Source organism: Barbus barbus (genome assembly GCF_936440315.1).
Source record: "Barbus barbus genome assembly, chromosome: 7".
NCBI lineage: Eukaryota > Metazoa > Chordata > Actinopteri > Cypriniformes > Cyprinidae > Barbus > Barbus barbus.
The window spans coordinates 16,695,135-16,705,954 of NC_136735.1; positions in this window are offsets into that span (position 1 = coordinate 16,695,135).

A 10,820-nucleotide genomic window follows, 5' to 3' on the forward strand; every position below is an offset into this window, starting at 1 on the left:
CTGCAGAACATGTGATGTTCTGTAGAGAAATTTGATCTAAAGAGAGGAACAGAAATCAACAGATTGAATAATCATAAAAACATCTCATCTCTAATAGCATTATCCATTACTTTATTATCCAGTCATATCTAAGTGACTTTTTGAAGTCAGAGATCCAATGTATTCAATATATTCACACAAAGCTGATGTGATTTACCATGTGTAGAGCACCTAGAGGATCCAGCCTGCTCCAGTTTCTCACTCTGAGCTTTCCCGTCCTGACCAGGTCTTGGGCGAGAGAAGTGGAAACAGACCAGCCTCCTCCAAAACCTCCCTTTCTTCCTCATCACCCTCTTCTTCTCTCTCGCCTTCCTCTCTCCTCAGCAGTAGCCTACCAGCATGCCTCTCTTCAAGCTTTCTTCACACAAGAAATTTGTTGACCGAAGATCACACGAACACACTGTCTCTCCAACCCCATTTGAGTTTCATGTGTTATACCTTCCCACAACTGTGACAAACTTTTTAAATTCTGACTGTGACATGATAAGGGAAGTGCATAGAGCAATTTGTCAATGTATAATGGTGTCTATTTTAATGTTTCATGGTACAAGTAAATTAGGCTATATTAATTCATTACTTACCTCAACTAAAAATTGTTGAAGTTTGTTGAAGTGTTTACAATAACTGTTACAATAACCCAATACTGCTAAATAAAGAAATAAGTGCATGCATTTATTTTCATAAAATAGATAATAGTTTTTAGGATAGGTCTAGCATCATACAGATCCCACATGATTTGATAACTCATCTAATGAGCTATATTTAAATCCAGATTCAAAACATATCTGTTTAACTTTTTTCATTAACTGAATGAGCACTGAATCTTATGTATCATTTATATTCTTCACTGTTTTAATACATTCTAAATCAATTTTATTGTTATTTTTATTTCTTATGAATGCTCATTTTTATTTCTTATCCACTACATGTGATTATTTTATGATTTTTTAAAATCCTGTTTATGTCTAGTGCTTTCTTTGTGTATGAAATGCACTGTAAAAATAAACTTGAACATTGGTAAATTGTACATGGTAGTTATAATGAATGAATAAACCCAAATAAATAAGTAAATAAATAAAACATATAGCATAATTTCAAATGATTATTCTGAAGACACGTACCAGAAGTAAATTGTGGTACTGTAGTTGTTACTCAATAGACAAATGTAAATTGTAGTAAACAACAGTATGCATTTTATTTGTATTGTATATAATTCATTACTTTAGAAGTGAAGTGAAGTGAAGTGAAGTGAAGTGAAGTGAAGTGACATTCAGCCAAGTATGGTGACCCATACTCGGAATTCGTGCTCTGCATTTAACCCATCCATCGTGCACAACACAGCAGTGAACACACACACACCGTGAACATACACCCGGAGCAGTGGGCAGCCATTTTATGCTGCAGCGCCCGGGGAGCAGTCGGGGGTTCGGTGCCTTGCTCAAGGGCACCTCAGTCGTGGTATTGAGGGTGGAGAGAGCGCTGAACATTCACTCCCCCCACCTACAATCCCTGCCGGCCCGAGAATCGAACTCGCAACCTTTGGATTACGAGTCCGACTCTCTAACCATTAGGCCACGACTTCCCTTAAATCGTTAGAGATTAGTAATCTGTTATTTTACAGATTATGCTTAGAATCAGGCATAATCTGTAAAATAAATGAAAGCAATTTTCACGTTATTTATTACTTGCCTTTAATTATAGAGACAAAGAAAGTTGAGTTTCTCCTCACAGTCTCTGTTCTCCCATTGCTCTGTCTTGGTGTTGCGGGTTCCACATCGGTACGGCTCAGTTGGGCATGAAGGCAGAGGGAGGTTGTTTTGAGCATTTATCACATTCACCCAAAACCAGTTTCCATCCAGAAAGCGCAGGCCTGTCCAAACCCTGTCTGTCTGGGCATTATTAATCTCACTTTTAATCTGATTTACTGGACAACCGAAATGAAAAGAAGCCAGATCAGTGTAGCGAGACCTGCAGCACACCAGAGCTTCCTCCCATGTCTTTTTCTCCTGCACCAGAATGAAGTTCACATAGCAGAAGAAAGAGAAGTTATTCGAACATGATGTTTTTTCCAACGGTCCTCAGAAGTGAATGCACAAAAAGATGGATTGTCAAGTAAGTATTGTGCAGCTTTAATGCTGATATCCTCAGACTTCAGTGCTTTGCAAATGTTTTCCTGGCTGTTGATCCAACTAAAATGGTATCTTCCTCCAGCTGCTTCTTCAAGCATCTTTAGATCCTTATAGTTAGAGACTGTAGACAGGTTTTTATAAAACTGTTTGCAATAATTCTCACTGAAGCGATCATATGAATGTGCACTTTAACTCCAGTCTGACCTGTTGTTCGTCCATAAAGGACAAACAGGAGACGTCCAGTAAGAATCATCTTCATCTTTGCCGTAGTGAGCTGCTTTGGTTTAAGGATGGTTGAACACTGAACCTTTATCACCTTCACTGGGCTGCTGACACAACATTCAAATCCCAGGGCAGATCTATTATGTTTATTTAAACAAGCTGGGAAGTCAAATGTAGCAGCCTGAAAAGACTTTTACATTTTTGAAGGAAAGATGTTAAAGTCTAAATAAAAGAGCATCTCTTGTATGTATATTATCTACATGAAACCCTTCACACGAAAGTACATACATTTTAATTTTAATTTATACACTGAGGCAAAGATGAAACTACGTAATGAAATGTTTGAATATAATTTGAATATGAATATGATACATACAGAGGAAGCTAAAGGAAAAAATAAATCAATGAGGTACACCATCAAGAAGACGTTTTTGTTAGGGGAGTAAATAAATAAAATCATTGTTATGAAAAGGTGCCTCTACAAAATGTTAAAATGAAAATTCATACTGAATAAGACATTTATGTATAATTTTTTTTTATAGTTTATACATTTCTCATTTAAAACTTTATTTTATGCACCATAGAAAGAGTAACAAAACAGACAATAAGCATACTGTCAGTCCTCTGTCATGTGTGTCATGTGTTTCTGCCTCTTGTGTCCATATTTGGTTTGTTTCCTGTCCTTGTTATATGTGTTTATTAGTTGATTCTTGTCCAGCCGTGTACGTCTAATTATCTATGATTAACCTGTGTATTTATAGTCCTGTCTGTTCAGTTAGATTTCTTCTGGTCTACTCGTTACTCCCCGGTGTTCCTGTCTGTGTCTGCCTTGCCTTGTCCTTCCATGTCTTGATGTCTTCATTAAAGACATATATTTGAGTTTACATCCTCGTCTGCGTGTTCCTGTTTCCTCCTCGTGTGTGCACCGTGACACATACTGTATATTTTAAACTGGCCGCATCAATATTATTACTATTACAATAATTACAAAGCTCAGGATTTATAATGTAGCACGTAGAAAATAGCAACAGCAAATAGTTCACAAATCATAATTCTAGCTAAAAACGAATCCAGGCATTTCAAGCTTTTTATTTTGAATGAAACAGAAACTGATTTGAATATAGTACATACAAAATGTTAAACAACAAATGATAAAAATTACAGTACTCTAATAGGCATTACACTAAATCCATGTGTCAAGCGACTGTACATCAAGCCCTATCCAGCTGATTTGAATTCTTTGCAGCAGAATGGATGGAGAAATGCAAACAGACTTTTCTGAGAATTTTAATAGGTCAGCCTTGATCAAGTTACTCTCCTCTCAATGTTTGACTGCATCTGTCGTTCAAACACACACAGCAGTGGCAACCGATTGTTTGTCAAGCATCAGCTGAAAAAGTCAAACAAATGTAGCTGTTTGCATTGTTTTTCATCCAATTCTGCATGCAAAGAAAATCCACATCAACAATCATTCAAATGAGAGAAAGGATGACTTGCCTTTGTCTGCTTTTCTTAGAATGAACATGATGTTATCAATTATTGCAACATAGATACATATTCAGTGCTGACAGACTGATTACTTATTCAGATATTTTCTTATTGAGATATCCTTTGCAGTGATGAAGAACACACACACGTTGTTATTTTTTAATTCAGTGTTTTTTTTGTGTGTGGGTGTGTGTGTGTGTGTGTGTGTGTGTAACAAGGAGCGGCTTCCAGACGCTCCAAACTCAGAACAATCCGGGAGGGCGGTGGAGCGGAAGGCAAAACAGGGTGAGGGACGGAGGGCCAGGTTCGTGAGGAAGTGAAGAGACCCGGAACTGAGGCAAAGCCGGAAGAGCAGGGCACCAAGGCAGAGCAGACGGACTGGAGCCCACCAGGGCGGAGCAGACGGGACTGGAGCCCACCAGGGTGGAGCAGATGACCGCCACGGCAGAGCAGACGGGGCAGAAGACCTCCATGGCGGAGCAGGAGTCCACCAGTGCAGAGCAGACAGGGCAGAAGACCACCACAGCGGAGCAGAAGACCACCAGGCTCGAGCGGATGAAGCAGAAGACCACCACGGCGGGGCAGAAGACCACCAGAGCGGAGCAGACGGAGCAGAAGACCACCAGACTGTAGCATACGGAGTGGAAGACCAACATGGGGAAGCAGACTGATCAGGAAACCATGGCAGAGACTGAGATCTAGGGAGATCAGAGACAGACAACACAGGCAGTGCATTCATGGTCTCAGGGACTGTGGCAGGGAACGCAAAAAAATCATTAATAGGCTCGTTGACTGAAACTGGACAGGAATATAGTTCAAAATTAGACTTCTTGACTGAGACAGGATAGGTAGATAGTTCGTTAATCATACCTGCAAACTCATCAGAGAAAAAAAGGTGACAGTGTTTGGGGGGGGGGGGCGAATGGGCGACGCCGACACTGTGAACGCATTAGCCTTGCACGTTCGCCAGATTCTAAATAGACATTGTTTACAAGTAATGCAGCGCATCCAATGCAAGACGTCAAATTGCTTTGTTACACTGTATTACTCTCGCATCAGCTGTTGTCTAAACAGTCACATCTACCCACATCAACACATCAAAAACGCTTTAAAAGTAGGGCTACATCCAGCTGACTTGAATGACTGCTGCGCACACGACAACCTCCATAACGTGTCGTTAATCAGGGTAGCTCAGAATTGGAGTAGTAGCCAGAACTCAGGGCAGAGCACCTGGCTTAAGTTAGGGGCTAATGATAAGGTTGCAACCTAAGTTGGCTATCTGAAATACTATATACTTACGTAGCAAGCTAAATGGTTAACTTTAGTTAGCAAGACGGTCAGACAATGCAGGATGGCATGGCACGCAAGCCCACCCCCACCTCCCTCTCTTGACAGGTGCGAGCTCAGTAGAGATTCCGATCGGCCCAGATGTCAATTAACGCACGCCCCCCCCCCCCCCCCCCCCTCCCTAAAAAAAACTCCGGTTCTACACGATTCACGTGAATGACCCAATTGACAATAAAAGTGGCGATTGTCGCCGAAAAGCGACAAGTTTGCAGGTATGGTTAATGGTCTCTTTGGCAATGACAGGGGTAATGGGACATACATAGAGTGCATTTATGGTTTCTGAGTTCATGACAGGCAGGGTTAAGAGTACAACGGCAGGTCCTTGGGCTGTAACAAGGCTACTAGAGCCTACAGGGAGCTTGGGTAAGGTTTCTGGGGTTGTGACTGGACTAGTGGGGCAAAAAAACAGATTCATAGATGGAAATGGGACAAACACATGGTTCAACATCAGACACAATGCTTAAATCAGGACCGACAGATTCAAATTCAGACTCAACAACAGCATTAAGACAGACAGATAACTCAAGTTTAGATTCCTTAACAGAAACAGGCAGGACAGACAGTTCAAAACCAGATACATTAGATGAGACTAAATGGATGGACAGTTCAAAATCAGCCACCATGGCTGATTCAGCACAGGACGAGAGTTCAGAGATGGCCTCCTCGGCCGGTTCAGAACAGGACAAAAGTTCATAAGTGGCCTCTGTAGCCATGACAGGATGGGACGAGGATTCACAGATGGCCTCCTTAGCTATGACAGGACAGGACGAGAGTTTAGGGAAACCCCTTCTGGCTGCGACAGGACAGGCAAAGAATTAACAGACGGCCTCCTTAGCTGTGACAGGACGGGACGAGGATTCGCAGATGCCCTCCTTAGCTGTGACAGGACAGGACGAGAGTTCAGGGACAGCCCTTTTGGCTGCGACAGGACAGGCAAAGAGTTCACAGACGGCCTCCATAGCCACGACATGACAGGACGAGGATTCACAGACGGCCTCCATAGCCATGACAGGACAGGACGGGAGTTCAGGGACAGCCCTTCTGGCTGCGATAGGACAGACAAAGAGTTGGTGAGTGGATACCACTGACAGTGGTATCCACCACCTCTGGAGGTTCTACAGTAGTAACAGTAGTAGTAACAGTCTCTCTGACCGCGACACGACAGGCTGAGAGTACATTGCTGGGCGCCACCACCATACAAGGAGCTGAAGTGAGCACCGGCGCTTCAGGAGGTTCTGCAGCATATGCCGCCACCTCTGGAGAAGCTGCAGCGGGTGCCATCACCGGGGGCAATTCTGAAGTGGTGTACGCAGCCCAAACGCAACATAAAGCGATCCCCATCATGGGAAGCTCTTCAGACAGGGGAATTAGTGCAGGAACAGGAGGGTTAAAGTGAGCTGGTTTGGGGATACCAGCAGTGCGTGCTGACACCAGAGGTGGATCCTCCACACTGGATGCCAACCTCTGACACTTGATGACAGTTTCCTTTGATAGGACAGTGGAGGGTTGCAGTACAACAACCGCAACAGGACGTGGCTCTGGGGTGGTAGACATGACATGAAGCGGTTCTGGAAGGTCAGACGAGATATGGAGAGGCTCTGGCAGATCAGCTGACACGTGACAAGACTCTAGGAGATCAGCTGAGACGTGACGAGACCTCTGGCAGGTCAGCTGAGATGTGACGAGACTCTAGCAGGTCAGCTGAGATGTGACATGACTCTTGGTGATAAGCTGTGACGTGGCTTGACTCATGATGATCAACGGTGACTTGACTTAGCTCATGAAGATCAACTGTAGCTTGACTTGTCTGGTGACGATCAACTGTGACTTGGCTGGACTCATGACGATCAACTGTTACTTGGCTGGACTCACGACGATCAACTGTGACTCGACTTGATTCATGATGATCAGCGGTGTATTGGCTTGACTCAGGATTGGCAGCTGTGACATAACGGGATGCTGTTGTGTCCGCCATTTTGCGATCAAGTTCCACGGTCGCCGCCATTTTGTGAGTGCGCTCTGGTGCATCCGCCAATTCAGTCACAGACGCTGTGTCGCGTTCCTCCTCCGCGACACCCACAGTGAATGGAGAGCCAACACATAACAAAGCATAGTCCATAAACTGTGTTGAATGCGGACCCTCGCGTCTAAGCTTAGACATCAGCGGTTGATTAATGCCTTCGCAAAAAAACTCTATCAGTAAACAGTCCGGAAAATCAGTTATAGGCAATGGACCAATATTCTTGAATATAGTCCTCGAGCGATCGCGTATCCTGCTCGAGGGCTAATAACAGTCTTGCAATGTTCATACCTGTCCAATGTTCATCAGAAAAGTTGCTGGATCCTTGTGTGGCTGAGTATTCTGTAACGGGGCGAATGAGACGTGAGACGTGCAGATCCATTTGCAAGCTTTATTCCAAGACGTGGTCAAAAATACAGGCAGGGTCAAAACATCGGCAAACAGGTATAACACAGACAAGAGAAAGAGTAATCCTAGGCCAAGCGTGGGTCTTTGATCAGCGACGAATATCCAGAGGGCTTGACAAGAGGGGTAGTCCAATAACATGAACAATAATCCAAACGAGGTACAAACAGACTCTGAATGGCGAGACAAGGGTTAATCCAAGATACACAGGCAGGATTCAGGAAACAGGAAACAAGGCAACACGGAATGACAAGACTAACTAGAACTGGACACTAGACTCAGTAAAGCAGCTATCGGTGATAAACCCAGAACAATATATGAGACTAAACAGAAACACAGAATGGCTCGGTAAGGCAGATAACACCTGGGGAGTGCTATACGCAGAACAATACTCGGCGATCCGTGAAAGGAATTCCATGGTTTATGTAGGGTGTGTGATTGTGTGATAATTCTCAGGTGTGAGCGTGTGATTAGTGAAATGGCTGCTGGGAAATGTAGTCCAGGGTAATATGTAGCAGTCTGTGTGGTGTGAAAGTCAATGTGATGGAGAGGCGACCTCTTGTGGCAGTCGGACAAAAGACCACAAACCAGATTCGTGGCTGTGTGTGTGTGTGTGTCAGCTTGATGGCGGCAGGTTGTAGGCCACTCGCTGGTGCAGGTGAATGCCAAAATGTTGTTCGGGAAAACTAAACAATCACACCTGTTGTAATTGCCATCGTTAATGCAATAGGTGCAGATAAGATACTTTGGCAACTATTGTGGACTATATTCTTGATTGCAACAATTTACCAACAGCCACTGTTACCTCATGAGTTCTCCCATCAATTTCTCCCAGCTTTTCCAGCAGTATGTTTGCCCACTGTCTGAGGATCAATGGGGGGCTTTTCAGTCTCATGAAAATAATCTACAGAGACTGTCTGAACACCAAATTTCAGCGTGATAAGCACTTTGTTTTGCCACATATGTTCTTAGCAAAAAGTTAGCCACATTGCTAAACGGATATTCTTTTAGAATGGAGTTTTTACAGCGGAAAGCCATAATGGTAAAGCTTTTGGATTACAATTCCTGAAGTATGTGGTGAGAGTTCTAAAGAAGTTCCTGGTGACACAATCGTATCCTGATGGTTTTACATTGGCTTCAATAGCTGACTGGATCCGTGAACAGCTGTGCAATCTGCGGGACACCGTTTTGCCCTCTTTGTGGACGGGAGTGACTTACAGCCAGCGAAACAGAAAGGTGAGCAGGAACACTCTCACATATCTGTGGCAGTATAGAAGATCTAATGCGATCCAAGTCATCTTAAATAACAGTAAGTATCCTGACCCTCCTCCCTGTCCCAGTGACATCACAGTTATACAAACCGCCAAACTTTTGAGAAAAAATGTCTAAATCAGAACAGAGCGGCATTCTGATTCAGAATGCAGCGGCACGACTGGTCTTCAATGAGCCCAAAAGAGCCCATGTTACACCTCTCTTTATCTCCTTGCACTGGCTACCGGTTGCAGCTCGCATCAAGTTCAAGACATTGATGCTTACATATAGAACAGCCACAGGCTCAGCACCCACCTACTTCCACTCACTCACTAAATTAGTGACCAACATGCATATTATTTAATCAAAATTCTTAAGTGTAGGAAAATACTTTTATGTGCTTTTATATTTTTCACATTCATTGCTAGAATCAAACAATCTTCAGATGAAGTGAAAGCTTTTTCACATCACTTGCCATTATTTCTTGATACAAAGAAAGTTGAGTTTCTCCTCACAATCTCTGTTCTCCCATCCATCTGTCACGGTGTTGTGGGCTCCACAGCATTTTGGCTCAGGTGGCCATGATGGCAGAGGAAGTTTGTTCTGTACATTCTTCACATTCAGCCAAAACCAGTTTCCATCCAAGAAGCGCAGGCCTGTCCAAACCCTGTCTGTCTGGGCATTATTAGTCTCACTTTTAATCTGATATACTGGCCAACCAAAATGAAAAGAAGCTAGATCAGTGTAGCGAGACCTGCAGTACACCAGAGCTTCCTCCCATGTCTTATCTCCTGCACCAGAATGAAGTTCACATGGCAGAAGAAAGGATATTTATTCGTACATGAAGCTCGTTTCCAACGAACCTCATGAGTTGTCTGTACAAAATGGAAGATTTTCTAGTATCCACCACTGAGGTAATGGTGTCCTCATACTTCAGTAACTTGCATGAGTTTTCCTGGTTGTTGATCCAGCTATCACCATATGTTCCTCCAGCTGCCTCTTCAAGCATCCGAAGATCTTCATTGTTAGAGACTATAGACAAGTTGTTATAAAAGTCTTTGCAAATGTCTGAGCAAAAGCACAGGTCATTGGAGTGGTCACATAAAAGTGCACTTTAACTCCAGTACCATATATTGTTAGTCCATAAAGGACAAACAGGAGAAGTAAGAATCATCTTCATCTTTGCTGTAGTGAGCTGCTTTGGTTTAAGGATGGTTGAGCACTCAACAGTTTATCACCTTCACTGGGCTGCTGACACAACATTCAAATCCTACAGCAGATCTATTTTGTTTATTTAAACAAGTTGGGAAGTCAGATATGTGGCTGTTTAAAAAATAAAAGTAAAGACTTTTACGTTTTTGAAGGAAAGATATTGAAGACCTAATAAAAGGGAATCTTAGTCTATATTAATGGTTATATGCATGAAACCCTTAATGAAAGTAAAATCCAACTATAGATGTCCATATGCTGCTGTTCTAAAACAGACTGCTGCATACAGTAGTAAATAAAAGCAAAAACAAACTAATTAATTAGTCCTTTGGCTAATTAACCCTTCAATGCATACCTCGGGTCTTTAGCGACCCGGCACATCATTCTCTACCCTCTCCATCCTTCATTTTTTAAAGTTAGACATCAACTTTCTTATTATTCCTCAATCTATTCATTATAAACAATATAACAAGAAAAAAAAGTAAAATATAAAAGAATGCCTGTTTTCTGATTAATGTTTTGTAAAAAGTGTATAGAGACCCAAAGTATGTAAATGTGTAAGTATTTTTTTCTCCGCAACTATATTTACATAAAGTTGTTTTTTTATAAGCTGTAAATAAAACAAAGTTCACAGGAGTATGATTTAGCCAAATACTATTTCAGTTTTTCTACTTCAAAATCTCACATTTAATTTGATGTCATAGTCGCCA